General features: G+C 35.7%; 2 long non-coding RNA genes across 2 annotated transcripts; one reads left to right on the forward strand and one right to left on the reverse strand.

Annotated features, from left to right (window-relative positions):
* The first annotated feature begins 475 nt into the window (after positions 1–475).
* Positions 476–24,315, forward strand: LOC146758365 (uncharacterized). Its single transcript, XR_014934653.1, has 3 exons — positions 476–605; positions 23,127–23,151; positions 23,414–24,315. It is a non-coding gene; the product is annotated as an uncharacterized LOC146758365 (long non-coding RNA).
* LOC146758366 (uncharacterized) lies at positions 18,732–24,971 on the reverse strand. The gene is made up of 2 exons (XR_014934654.1): positions 24,863–24,971; positions 18,732–19,003 (listed from the first exon to the last, which is right to left on the reverse strand). It is a non-coding gene; the product is annotated as an uncharacterized LOC146758366 (long non-coding RNA).
* Positions 24,972–25,448: the final 477 nt, after the last annotated feature.

A 25,448-nucleotide genomic window follows, 5' to 3' on the forward strand; every position in this document is an offset into this window, starting at 1 on the left:
CACCCATTTTTGTCACATTTCAAACTACTATTAATTGTAATAAAGCAAAGAAAAAGAAAAAAAAAGGAAAAAAAAAACCAACCGCTGTATATTATTTTTTAAAAAAACTAGTGATATAATGAAATTGTGATATAGCATTTTACAGAAGTACAAGTAGTACAGTAGTAGTAAACTTACTTTAGCCAGTAAAAGTACATAAGAAGATTATCTTCAATCCAAAACTTCCTAGTTGTTGAACCAGTCAGCTTCTTTCATAAATTAGAAATACTTGTGCTTTTATTTCTACTCATACAAAGTAACATATGGCACAGACTTTTCAGATTTCCTTTGTTATGCTAAGACAGTGACATACATTGGCATGTGCTCCCTCCTAATGTCATCTCCATTGTTTGCTTTCCAGTTTGCCTATCCATCTCTTCTATTTCCCCTCAACCTCCACATGTGTCATTCTTTCCTATAACTGAAAATAAAGGGATGACAGTGCAAGAACTCAGGCTCTGGGGAAGAAAAAAGAAGGAAAGAAGGAAAGAAAGAAAGAAAACAACAACAACAAAAAAAGATGAAATCAATACCATGGGGTGGAAAAAAAGCGCATACACATGCAGGTATATCCACTTCTATTACATCAGATAAAGTCAGCCATCACCGATGCCAAAAGTATTATCAGCCCATGATTTTTATTTTTTATTTTTTTTTTTAAGTTAAAATTAAGACATGCAGAGCATAATTATGTTTGCAAACTCATTGCTGCTGGCTCAATGGCCAGTCCTGAGTTCTGCAGCTGTCAGCTGCAGTAATCTAACAGAGTCAGCCTGCAGCTAGCAGATTGTAATTTTGTCCCCAGGGGAACAGGACATGGGATGCCAAAGGTAAGAAGAACTGAGTTAAATGCCAGGCATAAGCAAAGTATTGTTACAGCTTCCTAGGCTTCAAATCCTTTTCTTTGTCTAGAATGTAGATCACATCTTTGTACCGAAGAAGCTTTAACTTCTATTTAACTTTGCATTTCCATCAGCAATCCAAAGCAAAATTCTTGTAGGTGCCAAGGTCACTGGAACACCTGACCACAAGAAAAGACACTAGTAGATGAGACAGGATGATTCAGCAGTACAAGCAGTTAGAGGATAATAACAGAACAACAAAGCAGCCAATTGCTTCCTCTGTAGGACTCAGACTGAAAGAGATCTTTCTAGGAGGAGACATAATTAGCACTGGGAGGGGTCGGAGAAGAAGTGTTTTACGGTTTACTACTCAGACTAAATCAGGCAGCTTGTTATAATAGATCTTAAAAGGTACACGTTGAATTAGACTTAAAATTAGATATGTCTGCGGCAGATCACAAACTTAAGAAACACTATCAGAATGAAATTAAAACACATTACCTCCATATTCATACCAGAGAAATTCCTTTAAACAGCAGAACACCAACTCTGGTTCTTAAATCAGGTTATGCATTCCAGCACACTAAAATTGGTTATAACTAGTGGCAAGACAAGCTTTGCATATCAGAGCTACAAGGGAGTAACTACAGTTGGATGGGTTCTTGGACTTTCAGAGCAAATTTACCATATGAAAATTTTGGAAATGAAGCTGTTATTGGAAGAATAAAAAGAGCTCCTATCAATTCAGAAACCAGAAGGGCACTGGCTGAAAATGCCAGAGAATAAGAGCTTTTGAGATTCAGCAGGATAGTTATATGAAGAGGAGGAAGAATATATCCCCTAGAGGATTCTGACCTAAGCCAGAGAGCATTGTACACCCACAGACCTCAGAATGTTTTCCGATGCATGATCTTGTCAGCAATTTAAGAGTTTTGTTCTGCATAAATGCAAAGAATTATCATTATAAACAGCACTTAGAAGTTAATAATGTATTATTAAAATTTCTTAAATTGCAAAATGACATCCAGCCTGTTTATGTTACATTACTGCATCAGAAACAAAATACTGGGACACTAAGCAAAGATCTTCAACTGGTCTCTTCTAATTTTCTCAAGCTACAGTAGAACCTTCTAGTAAGGAGGTAGACAGCACGGATACTTTACCAAGTTCTGCGTTAGCTTTAAAGAAACACCCCCAAAACTGAGAATTCATTACAAGATGCTGTAAAAACTTGTACCTTTCCAGTGTTACTTACTACAGATTTTATCCCTGCCAGCCATCTTATATGGTAAACCTGTACTTAAGTTTCTCATAATTAAGTGAATGTTGTATTGTATGTTCTAAACTAATGAATATTTTAGAAATATCCCTTAAAACTTTTGACAGTTTCTTGCTCTTGGTAGGATGTTCAACATGTGAGATCAGAGACAGCTGGCTACATAGCTCCACTTGTACTGCCAGGATGCTGAGGGCTGAGATACTATATACTAAAAAGCCTAATTCATAGCACTGTGGATAATAAAGGATGCAACCTTTTTATGTTTTCTTCAGGTGAAGTGTTTGTTTTTAATTGTAATTTATCTTACTTCTCTAAAAAGGTGCAGTGTGAATGTCTTGAATAATTAAGGGAGTCCTCTGTTTTTAAAGGCAGAAAAAAATCTTTCCCTCTAACAGAAGATCTTAAAGGCAGCTTAAGGGCAGAGACAGGCAACTGCTATGTGTGATAAAATATCAAAATATATTATCTCTACCATTTTCATTGCTATAGTTGGTCCCTAGGCACTACTATAATGAACATGAGTAATCTGAGCTCAGGAATGTGGGTTATCTTAACATGCTGCTGAAAATAGGACATGCCAAAAATGCATAAAATATATAATTTGGCACTCAATAAGCGGAATAAATCAAAAATTTATTTCAGTTAATTCTAATTAAAATATCTGAAGACATCATACATGTATGCCAGCACTGGCACCTATGATTTAACACCTAATACACATATCCCAATTACTTCACCTAAGAATACATACTGTTGTTTAAAGGCTATACCTTGAGAGAGTCACCACATCTACAAAATTAATATTTGTTGTTGACACTTCCACCTTTCAAAGGTATTCAGTTGTACGTAGTTTTGCTCTTAGGTTCTGCCTCCTATTGTGAACAAAGTGTTCATATTTTCTAAATGTGTTTGAGTATTTAATTCTGGCTTGGTGTCTCATTTCATCACTTCTGAATGTGCATGCAACACAGAGAAATAAGAGACAAGATTAATTTACCTCTATGGGATCCAGAAAAAGAATTGGTTTTTCAAGTGCAATGCAGCATTATGGTTCATTATTGTACACCTGATAGCCTTAGAAATCTCCCTTTCCCATGTGGTTATAGATAACAGCAATATTTTAACTATGAGAAGTAATTATGAGTATGCTGGTTTAATAGTATTCTAGTGATTCCAAATCAATTCCACTCCACACAGTTCATAGAGTCATAGAGTCATTAAGGTTGGCTAAGACCTCTAAGATCAAGACCAACCATCAACCAAACACTGCTGTGTCCACTCAAAAGAATCACTAAGGTTAGGAAAGATCTCCAAGATTACAAGTTGTGTATATTGTTCTCAAACACCTTTAGTACGTGCTGGAACAAGTATTCAAAGGAATATTTATGATGTGACCAGAATAGAAATTACTAAAATATTTGGATCTAGTAATGTTCAATGTATACTATGCTTCCTGCTAAATTCCTAGAGGAAAGAAAAAGATACACAGATGGGAAATATGCATGTGTCAGCTGATGGGTTAGGAAAAGAAAACCTGATTAAATCACAGTTACTCTCACCCACTTCATAAAGCAAAAGAGACTGACATCAGTAGCTGTATTTTAAATATGTCTTTAGAAAATATTCATAAAATGATGATGCTATTCAAATGCTTTGATATAAACAGTGAAATAAGATTTGACCAACTCAGAGAGAGAGTCTCTGAGATGAGCGATGGTTTGATGTGAGCCAGATGAAAGGAACGCAGACCCTACACTTTGTCACTGTCAGTTTCTTGCACAAGGTTCAGTACTGTTTAGATCCTCAGAAGATAACACAAACTGGGTGCTAGGAGCCTACCCTACACTTGTGAAATGGCATAGGAGAGAAGACAAAAGTTAGTGAAGAAATAAATAGCTTTCATTTCTTCTCTTCAGAAAAACCTTTTCTTAGGAAGATGCTGGAAATTCTCCATTCTGTTCTAATGAGTTTTAATTCTACTTTGCCTAATGCATCTGTCTAGGCATAGCAAAGACATTTGTATTTGTACCCAAAACATAAATCCTCAAAGAATAAATGATAACATAAATAAGAGTGGAGCCAAAGAGAGTCATTCCAGTTTCTATGAGCTCTAAACAATGCAGCTGAGACTTGTCAAAAGTATTTTATGTGACTGGCACAGAACACGTAACGATTGTTAAATATACAGTAAGAAAATATTTTATACACCTCGCAGTCCAAAGTATCACCCCTAAGACACTCTGCATCAAATCTCACAGCTATATTAACATCTTGCGAGTTCACTGATCTTGATAAAGAGTTATAAGCTGATTAATGGAAGCTAAAGCACGACTCTCTCCTGGTTTAACAGGAATTATCAGCCTGTTTGGGGCTCATCGCATGATACCCCATTGCTCTGTTTAGACATACCTTGATTCTAATGACAATGCACTACGATGAGATTTCTTGGGAGCAAGATCTTACAGAAGTACAACCTACTTTAGTGTTGAATGTTTATACTATAGTAAAAGACACACAATGAAAAGCACTAAACTCTGAGCAAGCAGAAAGCGAAGGTCCGACTCAGGAGCAGACACAGGTGGGAGTTATGTAGTATTTATGTAGCAATGTCTCCTATTTACCTTAACAGAAACTACAATTGGTACAAAGAGTGCAATACCACAGTTTGATAGAGCAGATTCTCAGCTACAAAGTGCAGTTTTTCACCATAGTGGTCACCATTGGCTATTCATGTTTGCTGATAATGAACAAGAGCCTGAATGCCACACTTGCAAAAATACACAGTGGCAGAGGTGATCCACTGTATCACAGTTGCTACAACAGCAACATTGCTAGAAAGAATTTGCCCCAGCAGTTCATCTCTTATCAGCCCAAATAGGTGAAAGTTGGAAGGTCCTAAGTCTGGACTGTGTACATTGCTGTAGCCACTGCTAAAATGCACCAGCCACCACCACACTTTGCTAATATTTACCCTTTAATCTCCATAAATGTTCAGGAACTATCAACGAATGTGAATGTCTACCATTTTTTTCCAAATGGAGAAATTCAGTTATGGGCCAATGCCATAAATATTAACATTACTTTCAGATCAGCCACAAATACTTAGTAAAAATCTGTATTGAATGCATGAGCAACTGCCACAGCATTCAATGACTGCTGCATCAGCAGATTTCAGGTTCAGTCCTGAAATATCTGAAATCATTGCAAGTAATAGCCATTCAAGGTAGTCACACAAATCCAGCTTGGAAACTGTAAAAAAATATTGACAAAGTCCCTTTTGATCAAGGCTTCCTAGTTCTTAGAAGAATAAGTTAAAAAGTCATTTTTAGGATTTATGGATATTTGTTTGTGATGTGCTTTCTCTCAATGACATATCACCCTCTATTTCACTGTAAAACTTTCACTATAGGAGTGAAGTTACTTTGGACTTGCACACAACTTCAGGGAAGTATTTTAGAAATATTTCAAGTAGTATTATAATAAAGTATCTGACCTTGGCAAATGATTTTATTATAGTTTTGTTAAAACAAAGTTGAAAACAAAGTATCCATAGTCCTCCCAATATCCAGCCTTTCTTCTATCCCCTTCTCTATCCCAGAGCATTTTAACCAGCGTGCAGTATTCCTTATTCAAATTAGCTGCATTGTATTTCACCAAAAATAGCAAAGCTTTATCAGCCATTCATGGCTGAGAAGCATTAAAAAAAGATTCCATCCCTCGAAAGAAGGAATAAAGAAATAAAATCAAGCAAAAGAACATAGGAAACATCTGAACTGGAGTTTTAAGTTTTGAGCAAATTATTAAATTAACTTCTAATTTGTGCAGAACTGAGCTGTCCAAAGAGAATTAAACAAAAGTCTCCACCATTTTAAATCTTTTAAAACATCTTAAACATCTTAAGGCTGAATTCATTTCCACTAGAGAGAAGCTTCTAAATTATGCACTAAAATAAAATTCTAAACTTTGCTTAGATCTCAGAGATGAGAATGACAGACAACTTTGAATCTCTTCTTACTAGAGTTGCATCACTTTTTTAAAGTAACTAATACTACTGTTAAAAAAGGCCATTTTAGGTCTACAGCTTCAAACTGCAGTATCATTGCATTACAACCAAAGGTAATGAAGACAGAGTCAATCATGTGTAGTCTCATCAGTATAATGTATTTGTACTTGGGTAGTGGCTCTACACCAATATTTTTTTGTTGAGACCACAAAAATGTAAAGCAAATATTTATAATCCATTAAATCTGGCTTTCCTTAACCTGAATTTTTACTACAGTGGAAAATGTTTGTGATGATATAACATCCAACTTCAAGATTGCTAGGTTTCACCTCTTACACTGAATGTGTGAATGCAGTTATGTCCACTGTCTTATTTTATATTTCCAAATGTAAACGTTCCAAAGCTAATCCTTACATGGTTCTGGAAAACAAGATATTTTGAAATCTGGAAAGTTTAGCTATCTTCATATAATTAAGTTTATCAGTAAGATCTACAGCAGTAGCTATGCTTATGGATATTAGTAGTAGCTAGTCTCTACATTCATGAACATGTTTGCTCTGCAGAAGCTATTCCATTAACTCTCAGCCAAGCAGAGCTGTGAGACTGACTTAATCCCATCACAAGATACAGTTAAGACTCACAATTTTTTGGCTTTCAACCTTTATCATTAGGCACCTTTGGTGTTTATTTTACTTTTTTCCAAAAGCAGTAAAATATTTCAACACATGAAAGTGGTTTCTCTGTGTCTAATTTAGGATGGCAAATGAAATCACTAGTTGCTCATAGTAGCCAGCCTGCACTCTTGCAAACCATCAGAGCAGGTCTGGGTGCTGCTCACCAAGATAACCACATTTTTTCCTGGCTGAAATACATTCAGTTAGGAGCAAGTTAACCTCTTTCAGGGAAAGCAAAGTCAGGCAGACTCTATTAGATACATCTGTTAAAGAACTTTCAGAGCAATACCATCACTTTCCTGATAGAGATTCTAGGACTCAGTCAGTGCATACCTAGTTATAAGGGATACTAGATGCACTCCACCCTGGAATTTGTCAAAATGACCATAAATAGAATACTTTTCACCCCATACAGAGCCATAAAGTCATTGAAATATTTACTCATCCTAGAACTTCATGGTTACCCTGACAACCTCATGTATTTCCCTATGGATACAAAACATCCACATAAAAGGAAAACGCATTTGTCAATATGATAAATTCATCAGTTGTTTCTAAATCAAACACTCAAGCTAGTCTGATTAATACCCTATGAACGGTCTAATAACTTATTCAGACATATTTCAGATGCCTAGGATGTCTCAGTGCATATTGCGTGCAGGTGTATGGGTCTACATAAACACATACTTATGTGTAGCAATGGCTTCTCCAAGAATTCTGAATCCCAAAGGAGTTCTTCAAACCATACATGTTTACGGCACCTCGAGAAAAAGTACTAACAAATACAGGCAATGTTATGATAGTAATTTCCTTTCTCCTCTTGGAGTCTCTTAAAAATCACTGGAATCTGTGTAAACTGTTTAACAGAGAGCATCACAACAAATTGTTCTTAAGCTAGATTTACAACTGTTTGAAGGATGCAATTATTAAAGAAAAAAAATACTTACGTGAAACACCTTGAAGTTTTATTTACAAAGTTTGTGTTAGGTGTATTTATACTCCTAGTGTATGCTATCATTGTAGAATCAGAAATGCACACTGGGGGGTGAGGAGAATCCTTACTAACACAATATACATTTTTTCATAAGATCATTCAAGAGTGACATTTTATTCACTTGTGTGCAGCCATTTAGCCATGCTTCATTAACCACTTAATTTCACATAGGTGGATTTTAGAACTGTAACAAGATTTCAGCTAACCTCAGTGTAAGCCTAGCAGTGACTGTAAACCCAAGTAAAAGAACATAAGCCAAAATCCAGCATGCTCACACATGTTCCAGTTCAATTTCCAACATACCCAACTATGTACTTTTACAAGACCTTTTTAGAAATCAGCATCTATATGGATTTCTTTTTGTAATTTGTATCAAATGATTTTCATGTATAGAATCATAGAATTTACAGAGTTGGAAGAGACCTCTGAGGTGATCGAGTCCAACTCCTCCACAATGGACAGGGACACCACAGCCAGATCATATTGCCCAGGGCTTTATCCAGCCTTGCCTTGAAAGTCTCCAGAGATGGGATATCAGCAACATCACTGGGCAACCTGTTCCAATGCCTCACCACCTTCTGCGTAGAAGATTCTTTCCTTATATCTAACCTAAATCAATTTTGCAATTATATTACAAAATAATCCATGGCCAAAACAGTTGCAGTAACACAGCAGAGGTTTTACTGACAATTATTTCAGTAACAGTTCTATATTGTATTAAAGCAAGAAGTCATTTAATGTACACTACTCAATGCTCTGGAATTGCAATGAAGCACACCAAGATGGCAGATTCTAAAAGTAATTGTGGTGTGGCAGATGAATATTATTTGTTGATAATGTGCAAATCCCTATTTTAAAAATTCTTATATTTCTATTATTTTTTCAAACACTGTTTATTCACTTCAGAAATCATTTATACATTACAGTGAATTAATTAGCTGGTGACTTTATATCATCTTGAAATTACGACTATGTTTCCCACGTATTAGATGAACGTGAAGAATAAAAAAGGAAAAGGTCACTCATCTCTCCTGACTCACCACTCCTTTTCTCACACAGTCAGCCTGTTTTTCCCTAATATATAAAATGCCACATGTACAGTTTTTCATCAAAGAGTATCAGGTTGCATCACCACAAAAGAATTCACCTTGGACAATCTGGGTATTTTAGAGCAGTACATTATTTTAAGAGCAATTATTTCAAAGAAATGTGACTAATACACTGCAAGTTTACAGAGGAAGTATCACCAAACAGCAACTATAAGAGCAAAAATCATGTAAACATGAAAGACATTAGGAATAAACACTCAACAAAAGGACCAAAGCATTCACGAACCCTAAGCAATGGATTCCCAATCCCTAGAACTCCTGCTGTAGTAATGGTTCAGAAACTCACTGTAAATTTTGTGATGATCAGGTAAGGAGAGAGATCACTTCCTTAAAAATATATAATTACTACATTAGTTATCATCTTTTTTTTTCCAGGTCTACTTCTACGCAAACTCAAGCTGGTGTCTTTCCATTTAGGTCAGTTTACATCTCTGAGCTCATAAATATTCAGTAAAGAGGCAATCACATAGCATCGGGATTTAAAGACATGGTCATCTGAATACATTAATTTCTGTTACAAAAATCTAAGCCTCCTCAGAAGGTCATTAACAACACATCGTTGTCAACATCTGACAGAGTTCAACAGAAAAAGAGGTAGAGATTCTAGAAGGAAATAAATCACAGAATTTAATCATTTTAACCATAGGAATAGTTTGGTTCAGTATGATGTACTGACACTTAACATTCTGAAAAACAGGCATTATATTTGGGTACCAATCAGAAGATTTCGAATCAGATTTCAAACTTAAGAATTTAATCTCTTACCTCGGTACTCACAGAAATCCACTCAATATTCTGTGGAACTAATTAATGGCTGGAGAAACTTGAACTTTCAGTCCACATATACTTTCAAAAGACATATTTTCAGCCAGAATTATAACAAAAATGCAGCTTGGATATTGGAAATCTCGTTTCTCTTCTAGCATGAATATTTTATTTATATCTACTCATTCATATTTATATATTTTATTTACTTTTCCATACATTTGAAATATATAGGTCAAGTATTTTTGAAAATAAAGATGGCAATATAAAAGGAAAAAAATATGTGTTTAAAAAAGCAAAATAAAACAACAACAAAAAAGTTCTATATTTAGAAAAACTTGCTTCTCCATTAAATCATCACATCGTCTTCACATTACTGTAGCTCAAACACAAGTCTTTCAGATTTCAGAACAATAAGAATGCTAACATGGCATGACAGTCTCAGCATTTGCTCATAACTGAATAAATCCAAAAACAAATTTGCACAGAAAGCCAACTGTTTTGTTTTCCAGAACTAAGTAAACATGAACTCTAACAACTTAGTGTAAGATGGACTATATGTTCATATCTCAATATGTTAAAATTTATGATTTTACTACAGATAGGTCTCTGATCAATTTAAAAGCTAGTCCCACTGTGTTAGCCATGCTGAGCTTCTGGCAAAGTATAAGTGATATGTTATCTACATGCAAAAGCTACATATGGGTTGATATAATTATTGTCCTCTGTATCAATAAGTTACGCAAAATGAATGTATCTCAGCTGAGTATTTGCAAGCATATAACATTCTGGATTCTCCTGAGATGCTCCTTAGCAGTAGACACCACAAGACATTTCATAGAATCATAGAATTGCTACGATTGCAAAAGACCTCCAAGGTCATCCAGTCCAGCAATCCACCAGCTATCCATATTTCCCCACTAAACCACGTCCATTTGTTCTATTACACACTCCACTTCCTCATAGGATCCTGTTTCTTCCCTGTGCTGGTGACAGGTGCACCACCCAAAAAAAATTATCCTAACTTCTGTCCTTGCTTTTATCTATTTCTCTAAATAAAAAGTACCAGGTAACTAAACTAAAATACCAGAAGGGAGGATGAGTCTTTACATCCTTCGTATTTCAAAAGGGGTTCAAAAGTGGGCATGGTGGAACAGTAAACTAATATGAAGAAAATGCTTAGTCATTTCCTATCTCTGAGGCAAGTGACATTTCTGATAGCATTTGGTGAGCATAAATTAAACTGACCTTGGAAGAAACCTTAATGTCCTCATGTGCATAAACGAGTGAGGAACCATCTATATGCAGTTTCACACCTCATGAACTTTTACACATTATTCATCTAAGTCAGAGATCCAAATACAAAATCTGGCACTTGGGACATCATGTGGATTTCTGACATTCATCGGCAAATGTAGGGTCCTGAAATAAGTGGTTAGGTTTAAATGATTGCAGATGTAGAGGCAAGAGATTTGTGGAGAGGATTATTTTCATTTTTTATTCCAGATGCGTACTTAAAGTATAGATAATCATTGTTCTGCCTAAAGGGTGTTTCAAAACACCAGATTTGAGAGAGCACAATGGCAGGAAAACTGATTATACAAAACAGGAGAGGAGACTGCAGTATTTCCCAGCATCTGGCATACTCGGTTAAATGAAGAGCTTGTCATATGCTGGCTTTTCAACTGTGGCATGTCACCTAAAGTCTGCAGTGCTACAGAGTGGGTGAAGTGACTAAGCTGATGTGCCAGTATGTGACGTACCTTTAATTTCACATACCACTACGTTCCCCACAGTGAAACATTGCAGGGGTATATTTTTCAGGTGATATTACTCTTTTTGCTGAGCTGTTTGGTCCAACTGAAAGTTACAATTAGCATTTGAGAATAGAGGAAAAAATGTGAACCAAGCTGTTTGTTAAGCTAGAGACATTTTATTATTCCCTCATAATGCTAATTGCACCACTGCTACCATCATTTATTTTATATCCAGGAGATAAATGTGGCGTTTTTTCCTGAACTAGACTGTGAAAAAAGGCACATGGTAAATGTATGATAGAAACCCTGTATCACTATTTTGGGCAGAAGTGAGAACTAAAATAAAATGGCAAAATATGTTGTATATTCAATATGGAAAAAAAAAAAAAAAAAAAAAAAAAAGGAAAAATAAAAAAAAAGGAGAGTGATGGAAACTAACAGTCATGATTAAGATAATAGGTCCTACATAAGGAAACAGCCATAGCTGTCTTAACATTGATATGCCTCACTCATTACCTGGATGTGACTGCCTCTGTTACTGATTAGTCCCTGGTCTTTCTGCTAAAATAAACATGTAATTTGTCTAATCTGAAGGTTTAGAAATCCAAAGGATATCTATTTGCTCTATTTGCAGTTTGGATCAATAACACCAACAGAGGTATTATGTGACAGTCCAACTAAGGGCAAAGTAAGAACAGTTGAATTAGTGACAAGCCCTATATCCTATTACTATACCAACAACTGCATTTATATTATTGTTTCCTTGTGTTAACAAGAATCATCCATAATGTACTGAAGAAACAAGGGGAAAAAAAAAAAACTGACAAAAAAAACAACCTCTCAAAAAGCAAATGGTTTTGAATCATCAATAAATGTAGTATGAGTAGTCTGCAAAATATAGTCTCAGAACTACAAGAAAAAATCTTGAAATAAAAAAGAGCTCTGAAAACTAGTAAAAGAATGTAAACAAAAAACTACTCTTTTTATTCTTAAACATCCTTCTGACTCAGTGCCATAATTTTCTAGGTAGGAGGAGGAAAATGAAAGGGGAAAAGCTTGAGATATCTTTTTCCTTCACTCTTTCCCGGTGAACAAATGGCTGGAGAAAACATAAGAATCTGAAAGGGCATGCTTTCCATTGTGACTGCAAAAGCTGTGATTTACTCTAACGCCTGGTACCTTTTAGCTGTGTTCAAATTTGTGATGCTATTTAAAAAAAAAAATGAATAATTTATGAAAGATTATAAAATTAAAATGCTTCCCACAACTCACCTAACAATTTCATGCAAATACCTTAACCGCACATCCCTTGTTCTTCATCTCTTAACTCCTTCCAGTGGAACAGACAGTTCTCTAGATTGGGTTAGATTTAACCCTAGCCATGACTAGCTTAGAGGTTAAATTCATGAACTGGGGCATTTCTATTCCAATGAGAATTATACAGTAAGATGATAGAAATACGTTGATTAAATTATTTTTTTCCACAATTTTAATGGAAACAATCATGTATTTAACGTAGTATGGACAGATACAATAAAAATGCGAAACAATCTGCATACCACAGAGTACACTGTAAATACCTCCCTGTAAACACTGGCTGAGGAGTGGGCTGGCCATGCATTAACTGGCCCTGTCTTTTCACATAAATCATAGCTGCCCAAATTCTAATCAGATTTACACTGGCTGCCAATAGTCCCAAAGGCTTTGCTCTAGCCAGCTTGGCAATTCTATAAGGAAGGCCCAACCACACACACTGTACAGCCTCCAGGGAAAACCCTTATGCTAAGAGGATCCCTCCATGGCCAATTAAATTGGCTTTGGAGTCACCTTGCACTGCTGGCATGGTGCAAAGAGCCTGCAGTGCAGCTGAGGACTAGAGCCAGGGTGTTGTCAGTTCTGATCCTAAGGTTGGGAAATGCTCTATTACAGAGTTATTTTCACAGCTCATTGCAAAAGAACCACACACATAACCTTCTCATGAAATAAAAGCTTTCTTCATGACAAAAGCAGCTAACGAAACATTCCCACCTCAACACAGAATAGTCCAGTATAGCAGGACTGGAAATCATTATGATTCTGGATGTAGACTACAAACATTTTAAAGAGATGCTTCAGAAAGTACTATGTATAACTTTTGTAGGTATAACAGATGAAGCTTAGAAAGTTTTTATTATTTTAGGAAACATTTAAATGTTTATGCTTCCTGAAGAAGCTCTATGCTTACTAAATATATGGCATTATTCAATGCAGCATTCTCACTGCCATATCACACAATGACAATCACCTATAAAATGCTGACTAACCAGCTGCAGCTGTTGAAGAACTTGCTAGAGCTGAAATCCAGCCTTCCCCAGACATCTGAACTACAGGCTAAGAAAGCTGAATATTAAGGAAGGAGCAATTGGAAACAGTGAATGAACTCTAGCAGCTGACTTCACAGACTTCCACATCTTTGAAGATGCAAATTCTAATGACACAGTAGCCTCTAACCTCAAGGACCTTATAAAAATTATTTGGAAGATATAGAAAGAAGGAAGCAGCTGTCAAATCATAGTACAAACATTTCACATGGATTAGTAGTTAAATAAAGTCAATTATTTATGCAGTTTTAAATTAGTATATGAGTATATGTATGCATGTATTTCTGAATTCATAAACACTTAAGAGCAAAGACTGATTAGTAATGCCATTTCTGAACTAAAGCAGAACTGCACCACAGAACATAGATGGTTGTCAAAGTGCAATGCTTTTTTTGAGGCATATTATTTATACACATTGGACAGCAAAGTTTCTTGTTTTGGTTCACATCTTAACACTGACATGTTTCTGTGGACCAGTATTCCTTTGAAATGCTAGAACTGTACCTTAAACATATTAGTCCTGTGGCCATTTAATACATGAATAACTTTTCCTTGAACCTGACCTAACATTTCCTTTGCATCACACCACGGTCTGGGTTTTAAAAACAATATTTTCTACATTTATTACAATTACAATCTATTTAACGCATGGATGAAGCAAAATTCTTCCATGCAGAAAAAAAATGGCATCCATTGGCACTCATCAATACTTGCTCCCTGGAGATCAAACAGTGGATGCTGGCAAAGTGAGGTGGTGGGTGGTGTGCTTCAGCAGCAGCAACAGCAAGGCACCTCCACTAGTGCACATGTTTATGGAAGAGGCACACAGTAATTGTTCATTGCTGGCAAAAATGCATGGATAATGACGGTGACTTGATTGAAAAAAATAGTTTCAAAGCTGAGAAATTGTTCTATCAAATAATATTACTGTGCTCTTTATATCCATTATAACTGCCAGGGAAATAAATAGGATGCACTACCTTCTGAGTATTTACATACTGAGAGCAGATATCATATTCTCAAAGTGAGATCATCATAAAGTATCTGTACCAGTACACATTTCAGCACTTTTGTGGATGAAAGTAAAAGTCAGCTGCCCTTCAAGTTTTCAAATCTGAAAGATAGGATTCATTTAAATAAGCCCATTTTCTATAACCTACCGTTGAACTGTATTTCGAACCATCTTTTTATGCATTCGTGTATTCTATCTGTTTCCACGCGCTGCATGTTCTTCCTATGTAGTGCGGAGACACCTAGTGGAAACAAACAAGTAGCACAGAAACCGAAGGGTAAAGCTGCTCCTTAGGAAAACAGTTTAAACTTCTTTCTTACACTGCAATTTCCAAAACTTTTAGTTACCACTTGGCCATCAATCATGAGATTAAGAAACTCATTTAAAAAGTCTTCAACAATACTTCAAATAAATGACACATTCCAACTTTGAGAGCCATTACTTCTTTGAAGAAATGTTCCTTTCTCTGTGATTTGAAATAAATACATCATACAAAACTACAGATAAATTAAAACCTGATGTTTTTTCTTTCTGAACAGTCATAAAAATTTTCCCAGAATGTTTTACTTTTACATTTTGAATAAAGATTCTAATTTTCATTCTGTTTTCTCATTCAATTTATTCTTGCTTTAACTTCAACTGTAACGTAGAAAGAGGGAAACAGTTTAATAGAAAACATATGCACACTTCTGGCTTGAGAGACCCAGAGAGAAGGGCAAATTGGGAGATGCTTTTCTGTGTAGAAATGTAGCCAGTATTTTTAAGGAAATAGTTTTCTTAAGCATTCTTTTATTATTCAACACATGACTAACGAGATCATCACATGTTATTCATAGATGTAGAATATTTCATAAAACAAAGTTACATATATCCCATATTCTGTTTACTTTTTACCCCAGTTGGACCAGCATTACTCAGAAAAACAATACAGTCCAAATTTTTCTACACTTTATGTTTTGCCTACATTCTTCATCTCATCAATGGAACAAATCGAAAACAAGGAAATAACTGCAGCTCCATGATCCCATGGGCAAGGCACTACCACCCTAGTGACCTAGCAATACATGTCTTTCACAGGACATTACACATTAGCAGGATTAAGGGATTAAAATTTGCCCCTCTTGTGAGGTCAGAGTAGCACAAGCACGTGAAGCAGAAGCCAGCTCTCTGTGCTTTATTCCAGCTGAGAGCATTTCATCAACAGAAAATCTGCTTATTAATTACAGCTGGCATCTGGCTCCTTTACATCACCTGAGGAGTAAAAGATGTCAGATCAGTGCAGAGATATCTGTCCTTTCATGCAGCAGTTAGTGAAAACGATACTACAGGATGTAAAAGGTAATTATTACATGCTATATGTGTAACACTTTGAATAAATTAATGACACAAATCACAACATTAAGTCCCACTAGAAAAGATGGATGGAAATACACAGCAGATTAATACAAGGCAAAAAGAAAAAGAAAATAGAACAACTTGCATTTTCCCTTAATTTCAAATGTGTTTACATCTTAATTTTCCTTGAGTAATTTAGCTTAAAACAACGATTTTGTTTGCTTTTTTTTTTTTTTTTTTTTTTTCCTTTGGCAATAAATTGAGTTGTTACAAACAGATACTTGTTTCACCAAAAAGCATCTTCTCTAAATCCACCAGGATTAATCCGGTATATTTTCTCTACATACTACTTGGCACTTTATGAAAGTATAAAAGGTATTAAAATCTCCCTGTATCTGCCTGCAGTCAAATGAAGTTTTAGCTATGTAAAATAATTGAAGATGTGAAATTTGCTGATGCTGTGTATTGTTTACTTCTTTTATGAGTAATTGAGAAATGTATACAATTACACTGAATGTAGGTCCATGGACAGATCCCTGTGAGACTTCTTGAGTGACTTTATTATGAACATTCATAATTCATTATCCCTCTTTAAAAGGTATATCAATTATTTTTAAACTATCATTGGAAAATCCTAATGATACTTCATCAGCTATCTTTTAAATGCATCCACATTTGGGAAAAGCAAATTAAAACTTAATGTATATGGTTTTCTCCTTGGCAACTTCATAGTGGGAAGCAGAAGGGTACTGGGAGTATTTAACCACAATTCCATTAAATGTACGTCTTGTCTCTTTCAATTAGAACAAGTAATCACATATTCAGTAAAGTTTTAAAATAGGCATTCGGCATAATATCGTTTTGAAAGAGATGTGCAAAATCTTCTATATGACTAGAATTCAACAGATTACACTAGCACTGCAGCTTTACAGCTGGTTCTCCAGGCACCCATTACATTTTGTGAGCTGTTTGTACTGTAGCTTTTGATATTCTTAAAGGATTGACGGCATCCATTTACTTTCAAATAAGGTCGTTTTCAATTTAGCAGCATTCAGCAACCTGCAAATCTCAGTCTGTAAGGCCCTCTTAAGAATATCACTTTCAGAGGAGGGATGTTTTCCAGGTGGTTTTGCAGAGAACCATGAAATGCAGCTGCCACAAAACCTTTGATGAGACATAAGTAGAACAACATCAAAAGTGCACTTCTTTTTGAGCAAATACATGAAAGCACAAAACTAGCTGACAGTGTCACATCTCAGAACGCATTTGAACTTACAGACAGAAACCAAGAGGAAAGACTATTTTTCTGACCATTACTTGGAGCATGGCATACACAGCATAAAAACACAGTGTCTGACTATATAACGATGCAGTTTCTGTTAGAAAGAAGCCTTTTAAATAGAAATAGATATATATGAGATACAGAAATATATGTACAGTATAAAAACATGCACAGTAGCTCATGCTACTGACCTCCATAAAATATATTTCACTGCAAATAACAAGGCACATAAGCAAAATTCACAGATGAAACTGTCCCACAGGTTTCACCCAGCCTGCTAAAAGGTATATAAGCTGGTATCAGTGCTCAGTAAGCCTAAGGCTGGCACAGCATGCTTATGGCTCATTTATTCCTTTCCTTAAAGGAAACAGCCCCATCTTTCAACAACCAGTTCATAAATAAACCACTGAATGTTAAATAAACATCAATTCTCTAATAAAATATATATACATATAAATTATTGAAACAGAGTAATATGATTACATTCCTAGCATATATATATATATATATATATCCTGTATAATTATATTAAGACAACAGAAAAGTTAGATAACAAAGCCACCTTAATGACATCCGTACATATACTTCAAACCACTGGACTTGTCTTAGTTACGTGCAGTCACAGATCAGTTAATCTTGGATGAAATGAAAAGTAAGATAGCCTGTTCCTCAAGAAAACACAGTACAGAGATCATCCCTGATGGTGGAACTATTGAGAACAGATTCACACACTTCTTCAAGTCCCAGTGAAAGACTAGGAGTGAAAATATCTTTTAAAATGACTGCCTTTACTAAGTCTTCTTGCCACTGAATCCTTCATTGAATTATAATGAATTATAATGTATCAGCCTTTATTTTGCCCAGCATCTTGAACCATTCTGATGAATAGAGGAATCTGGAACAGTGATTACCAGAGTTATTACAAAATTCTACTCCTTACAAAAAAGGAATTCACTTTTTAATGAATTCTTGGCTTATAAAATGAGAGTGTTGCTGCTATGGTAGCCAGAAATACACATTCCATGTCAGAGACACAGAGATCTTTCACCTTAATTAAACTACAATAAGCAGTGTATTTTTGTTTCTTTATTTAAGGAGCAGAGTGTTACCATTGACAACCATTATAGCAATGTACATAATCTAACTACAAAACATGCTCCATTCAGAAGGGTGGCTTGAGTTGTTATTCTAGGTTTTTCCCTTATCAGAAAAAAGGGATTATTATAGCCAGTATCATAATAAAAACTCAACTTGTCTCCAGAAAGCCATTTGCAAAGGAATTTGATGATCTCAGAATTTTATTCCTTGTTGCTATAGGATATTTACACTTCAAAGATGCCCAATTGGAAGCAGCACTTAAAATATATAAGTAATATTCCTTTGACATCTGCCACACACATTTCAGAGCAGTCCTTTCCAACAACACAGTCTCATGAATCATCTACTGAAAATCTTCCACATGTACCAAAGAGATGGTGATAATGGAAACTTGACAGTTTTTTGGATGTTACACTGATGAAACCAGGCAATATGCTGTCACAAGTCCAAGCACCTACAGGGAAGGAGACAGAATGATACAGTTGAATTTCATCTGTACTACAATTATTTGGCTTTTCCACCTGATAAATGAACTAACTCATTTTACTTCTCATTCCATACTAGGTTAGCAATTGAATTACCACTGACCATCTCAAAAAAACTCAGTTCATTCAGCAACTTCTCCACACTATTGAACATTCTCTTCAATTGTCCTATCAAAGCTGAAGAGTCTCTGTAGCTGTGCTTTGTACAAAACCACTTCCACACCTGTAAACATCACTGAAACCATCTTCTGCATCTTTTCTCATTATGCTATATCATATTGCAGAAAGGACAACTTGAACTGCACATTGTACTTTCATTCAGAGGCATAACAACTTCTGTAGCTGCTTCCCTAACTCTTCATTTTTCCCTCCAACACTACCAGGTTTCAAGCTAATATTTTGATAGAACTACCTACTGTAACCCCAAGGCAATAGTTAGGACAGTATATTCACTGTACTCACATCCACTGTTTGATCTCCATAAGCATTCAGCAAGTATAGATGAATATCAGCAATAGCGTTTTTTCCACATGGAGGAATTCAATTCCATTCATTTGATTCATAGACACTTCCGTGTCAGATGCAATTTTGTCATACTTGTCCCTCTACTGCTATCTGTTACACAACAACAAGATGTAATGAAATATTGGTAGGAAGGTTCAGTCTCTACTGCCACACCACCAACATCCACCGCTGATGTTGTGGGTCAATATAGAAGGCATTACTTTTGGAGCAGCCCTCACACATTACTGCTCTGCACTGGATTTAGCAGTGAATGATTCACTTTGCTCTGTTCACTTCAGAGTTGAAATACATTCTCACAGGTAAGATTCAATAGCAATAGTAAGGCCATAAAGGTTTTGGAATTAACACAAGGGAAAATTTGTTATTTTGGACATCTTTTTGTATTGAACATTTAGTATATTTTCAAGTAAACACAAGCTGGGAGCTCTAGAGCTTACACAAGAGAAGTTCAGTTATCAGAAGTTCTTTATCCAACCGTTCATTGCATATCCTTGAGAAACTGCAGGAAATCATGAACTACCAGTTTGTCCCAATAATTGAAACAAATGATAATAATTGATTCCATTATCAGCTCTTCCACACCAAAACGGATGACACTAACTGCAGTTACCACTTCACCGCATGCCGTAATGGAACTATAATAGCATGTACTACACAGAAGTTATTGATCAGTTATTTGGAGATGATCCCTGCAGTGTGAACATGTTCTACAGAAGTCACCAGGATACAGTTCGATAAATGATGCCATGGATGACCTGCTCATTTAGTAAATAACTGAATCACTATCCTTCAGATTATGAAATAAGCTGCAGCTACACCTGCCAAATCAGTGAATGCACATACACTGACTACATATTGAAATAAAAATCTCTGGCTTGCATATCTGTTTTAGCAGAGGAAGATAGTATAAAAGGTCATTTTTCAGTGAAGATAAGTTATTCGTGTTTGAAATGTATATCTAACATACTGTAAGTGACTCACCTTACATCTAAAATGCTTTCATTAAAGAGCATCATTACAATAGACCTTTTCAAACAATACTAAGGGCTGACAGTTTTATCTTAACCTCACTGTAATTACTGCTCTGTAATTGGAATTTTAAAATATAGCCTAAAAGATGCAGGGTCTTTTGTATATACGTATGCTTGCAGATATGTATTACTGACCTGAATTTATAGTTTCTATTTTAGCAGTTGTGGCTAGTTTTTTTTGTTTGGGTCTTCTGATGAATTTGATGTACTTCTGCAATGATGTTTGTAACATTGCAAGGGAAAAAAAATGCAACAATGAAATATTGTTGCTCCACAATTCTGAAGTCCCAAGTGTACCAAAATCCATTATATGTAATAATATACAACTGAAATCCATGCTAAGCAAGCCACAGTGTGGGAAAAGTCTTCACTATGAGTGAAAAAAAAAATAAAAATGTATCTTTAAAATAAAATCAATTTCTCAACTCCAAAAGCAACTATCACAAGGTGTATTTGATTTTTTTCATGCTAGACCACTTCTGCTAATTTGCTGGAAACCTATTATAGACATTGCATTGGCTTTAGTTTCAGGCAGGAAAAATGTCTGATCTATAATGACTTTTCCTTCCTTGATGGAAAGGTCAGATATGGATTGTCAGTGAAAGCTTGAGAAATGTCAATTTTTCAGCATTTTTTTCTCTGTGAGTGTTTCACAGAAAGTACTAACACATACAAGAGCATCCTGGAAAAGAACCCACGGTTTCCCAATGAGAATAAGCACTAAGAAGCAAAAAGGTGGTTACTTTCAGTGCCTAGAATCACCATAATTTCACATATATGTCAGCTACTGATAATTATCTGTTAGTTGTCTATACATATATGTTGATATTTATACTGTACTTTCATGTCATATATTGCATCTAGGTTTTACATGACACAACCATTAATCTCCAGACATACCAACACATTTATAATCTAAGGCAAAATGCAGTTTAAAGTGCTAACAATAGCTGTGAAGCAAGCAAATCACATGAGAAGATGTGGCCTTCATGATGAAAGAGCAATGAATGCAAATAGGACTTTTTTATGAAGGATTTTATATTTTGTTCATTTTTAAGGTACCATTATTGTTTACTGAAACATTATGACTGTTTTATTCTGCTTATAACTTACTTCAACCTTAATTTAAATGCAGCTGCTTGAAGTCATTCTTTTTCAGAAGCCAATAAAAGGAACATGCAGGAACAAGAACTAAAGCACTGTTGCATAATTTGTGGAATTCAGGGTTTCCTTTAGTGTCATATTTATAATTGGATTATATGTTCTTCATGTATGGGAATTAGTGCCCTGGTAGTGAATTAGCATCAGCCAATAGGTGCCCACAGAATCCTTGCCATGGCACACTGACTTTGTAACTAAATGACAGTGACTGCTTGTAAGTAACGTAGTTAAAAAGCAAAGGACATCCCAAATTTAAAACTGAAGCTAAGCTGCACATCAGAAAGTAACTGTTGCCAGGAGTACAGATTAGACTTTATAACATGGAATCTGTGGAACCCATCTGGCTAGTGTATGAGAAAAATCTCATTCTTCTTCAGGAGACATCAAGTCAGATAATTCTACTGAACTGTGAAAGTTCTCCCTCTGGTTTATTTCTAGATATGAACTACTACAAACATATGCCATAAAATCTAGAGCAGTGAGGTTATTAAGGTAATGTAGTTTATGCTGTGCATCAGAGTTGAAAGTGGAAAAAGAAGCTAATCTCTACCTAAAACTATGGCCATTTTTCCAAGATATATGTTAGGGAATGAAGCAGCTATGAAGATGTATTTCTTTCCTTACAATAAGTTCATAGCATAAAGATATTTTGGTACATATTAGTCCACTTCCTTATTTCAAGTCTATTTGGTAAAGATTAGAAACCACCTACAACAACTGCTACTTGAGTAACTGCTTCTGTAATTCACAACTGTGTAACTGACATCAGAATCCTTGCCCAGGTCCTATAGAATGAAATCCAGTTACAAAGTTCATCTGGAGAGTTCCTTCTTTCAAGGAATTACCTTGAAATATATCCTTCACAGGATCTAAATACAGCTCTTTATTCCAGACAGACTGAGAGGTCACCTAAAGGAACATCCATCAAGAAGAAAAACAAACATCAACTTCCCCCTGCAAACACACATACCCCTGGCTAACCACCAACAGGTTTGCAAATTATGGACCTAGAGACTCTTGCTACCATTTCTGTAGGAGTTATAGGTGACTAAGGGTTATAGGACTGAGGTTTTTTTCCCCCCTACTGGCTCAGTTCCTAGTACAAGAAATAGCTGAGTAATATCTTGAGAATTAGAGAAGCATTAATATACTCTGCAATTCGAGCGAATGGCAAGCATCAGTATCTTCCCTAAATAAGGTAAATGCAGTAGGGAGAACATGATGACAGTGTTAAAGTTAATGATCCAGTGCAATAGTATTTAAAACAGATTTGACACTAGCTTAATCACATTAATTGCTACTTTGGACAACTGAAGAACAATGAATACACTGTCCCTAAATGTCCTGACACAGCATCTTGTCTGTTATCTTACAGGTGCAGTGACTTTCATGATCTTCAGGTAACTGCAACTTCAAGACCACTTAGTTTGCCCTGCTACATCAGCTAACTGTGAATAGTCCTCTTTTCCTATTTTGTTTTTAAATACTCAGTAAAGTATCTTTAAAAAGCAATCCACCTCTTTCCTAATCACAGCAATACTGGCCCAAAGATATTATTGACAAGGGGATAAGATGGTAGGGAGAGGAAAACGTCATCCAGTGCTACTGTTCTAGGATGATTGGCACTCTGCTTAAAATATATGTACTTTTTCTTCCTTTCAGAAATGTCACCCTAAAAGAGCTATGTTTGACAGAAAGCACCAGCAGCCGTTCCCAAGGAAGTAACCACAAGTGTACCTCAGCTCTGCCACAGTCAAAGCAGTCTGGGAATCTCTCACATTGTCTTTTTAGTTTGAAGTTACAAGATGTTTCACGCAGTTACATTGTTGTTCTAGAGCTCACAGCTGGATGAAGAGCCTGGTATTTGCTATTAGTTTCAGGCTAAGTATATCAAGACATTCATATTCCCATGTCTTCTCCTCCCCCAGAACTACCTAACTCTTCTGAGACTTCAAGCAATGAATGACAGTTCCCATAATTCCTTCAGAGACCCAAAAAACAAAAGAATGAGGAGACTAATGAGAAAAAAAAAATAAATAGAAGATAAATAGCTCTGCCCTGTTAATCTCCACACAACCACAGAAAAGACTTGGTAGTTCTGAACTATGTCAGAACATGACAAAATAAAAACAGAACATGTCTGACAGCACTCAGAACTCATTTTGCTGATAATAATAAAGATTTCTCAATCAGGATATTGGTTAGGAAAGTCTGAAAGAGACTTTGCATAAACTGTTACCACAGCCTTTAGGTAGACAAAGTAGGAGCCTTCACAGAACAAAGAGAGTTAAGGATTAGAATAAGATTTCCCATCATAAAATGAACAGATTCAAATGAAAATAAGACAGACGTATACTAATGATAACATAGATAACATAGTCAAACAGAAGTTTTGGAGAATAAAGAGGAAACTTCAGCCTTTTTTTATTAGATAAAGGTTTGCTTGGAAATTAAAAAAAAAAACAAAAACAAAAAAAACTTATTTTCTGATATCTTTAGTATATTTGCTGCATTAGATGGAGCTGGTACATTAAAAAAAGGAAATTTGTATTTGTTTAGACCTCAAAATGTACTAAAAACAAACCTTAGAAGAGAAAACAAAAACAAAACAGTATAGTTATCTTTCATGTCAAGATTCTGCTTTATTTCATCTCTTTCTTCATAAAGGCAGGTAAGACTGTATATAGGACTACCTACAGATTGCTTGAGAAGTCTTTCCATTGTATCCAAGGTCACAGCATTGAAGTGGGCCACACATCTTCCAGATTTTTTTCTGCTTACACTACCATATTGTGTTTTCGCAAGCATTATCTCTTAAAGGCAAGAATCTGCTGTCAGCAAGTGCACTATTTTCTGCTTAGTCATTCCACCACCTTGCAACGACATTTGAAAACATAAAGCTGATTTATAACAACATCTTACAACAAAATGCTGCACTAGTTATACGTGAGATGAGCACAATATATCAATATGCAAAGAGTAGGAAAGGTGCTGCAAAAGCACTGGCACCATTCTGTAGAATTCCAGAGTCACAGCACGCCCAGGAGTTGGAAAAGTAACACATTCTGATGAGAGAACAATGAAAACTTAAGAGCTCTGTAAAGACCCTACCTGAAGAATTCTGAATTAGAGCAATGAGGCTGACTTCATAATATAGAGAAAACTGTGTGTAACACGTGTAGTAACTTCTTCAGCTGAGAGAGATCTATCTGTTCCTTGACCCAGCCAGTAAAAGCCACAACACTGTCTCATAGAAACCATTTCAGTTACTCAGGGAGGCTTAAAGAGCCATACAGCAATTTACTTCAAAGGAAGTGCCTACAGGCTTCCGAGAAATCACTTAGCATGAGGTGAGACTTCAGTGCCATCCACAGCAGCAGGGGATGTGAGTAGCTGTAGCACAGACATTAACAAACACTTATGCATACAGCACTTTCATTCTGCCTCATTTCCGTGTTTTATTTCTCAACCCAACTATTTTATTCTTCATTACTAAAGGAAGGAATCATTTGGTGGCCATTTATTATTACAGTTGATGCATCGCAAAGAACACCTACACTGAAAGATCAATTGACAGAAGTTTCAAGGAGGGCAGGAGAAAAAACAAAAAAAAAAAAAAAAAAAAAACCCACCAAAACAGCCATTTCCAGAAAAATATAAGGAAACTCTTTTTATCTTGTTTTATACTCAAGTGCTA

Source organism: Coturnix japonica, chromosome 15 (assembly GCF_054131305.1).
Source record: "Coturnix japonica strain WE chromosome 15, WE-NBRP24, whole genome shotgun sequence".
Lineage (NCBI taxonomy): Eukaryota > Metazoa > Chordata > Aves > Galliformes > Phasianidae > Coturnix > Coturnix japonica.